Below are 1,180 nucleotides of genomic sequence, written 5' to 3' on the forward strand. Positions count from 1 at the left end.
CATCCAGAATCTTCTGAGGTGGGAAATGTCCACTTGAAAGGGCAAGCAGACCAGACTGGAGTGGCTAGAATAGAAAATACTTCTTGAAAGAAAGACCGACTGTTACTACAAGAACAAGCAAGTTGCTCACCCAGGACACATCAAGGCAAGTGGTCAGGTCCCCTCAGGGCAACCCCCTTCCAAGACAAAGACTCAATGGGAATACATGCTCTGATTGGTGACCACGTTCATCACCAATAAGGGGAAGAGAGGGGAAAACAGCAATGAAGCTGCGAGCTAAGCCCTACAATATTCAATACACTCCTGTGAACCCTGCTGGAGACCTGGTTGGCCAGCAGTGTGGGCAGACCTGGGGACTCTTGGGCCCAGAGTCAGTTACATAGCCACAGAGGACTAGAGTGGAGAGTGAAGCATCCAGCTGATAAGAAGACCCACACTTGTAGATAATACCCACTTAACCTGGCTTCAATGACTGGATGATCAGAGTTCAACTAGAAGTAAGAAGAGGAAAAAAAATAATAATCTCATACAATTTGATGAACTTGACCTACACCTATGGATGCAGTAGCTCAAAAGAGGGAACAAATCTTTACAGCGAGTATCATTCCCACCACCTCCATATACAGAGTAGACAGGGATGGGCAACTTGGACATTGGCTACCCAAAATGGGGGGTCTGCAAAGGCAAAAAGTGACTGGCTTACAAGCTTTCAAGAGGGAGCCTAGATCCAGAGGGCGTGGAGGAAGGTAGAATCTCCACTGAGTAGTATGTAATCTGTCTGGGCGGAGCTGATGAAAGGAGATGGGGATAGGACTCTTGTGATACAGTAGTGAATAATTGTTATCAGGACTGACTGTGAGGGTTGGAAATGTAAAGGTAGATGTTCTGTAGCAAAAGGAGGGGAGTGAAATTGAGTTGCAGTCTAAGATTGGAGGTCCCTGGGACCATCAAGGGAGAAGAGCAGAGAGTAGGACCCTACTGAGAGAAGCAGAGATGCCAGAGATGGTGGCAGAGATGATGAAGTGGAGAGATGGAGAGGCTGAGGACTTTAGACCCAGAGAGGAAGAAGGGTTATGTGCTGACGACTAGGGGGCAGTTACAGGGTATACCCTTTGGTTGGTTGATGATGCATGGAGGAGACTGTAACCATGGCAATGAAACAACTTACGATTGGATGAAT

The sequence above is a fragment of the Chrysochloris asiatica genome, unplaced genomic scaffold (genome assembly GCF_000296735.1).
Source record: "Chrysochloris asiatica unplaced genomic scaffold, ChrAsi1.0 scaffold00849, whole genome shotgun sequence".
Classification (NCBI taxonomy): domain Eukaryota; kingdom Metazoa; phylum Chordata; class Mammalia; order Afrosoricida; family Chrysochloridae; genus Chrysochloris; species Chrysochloris asiatica.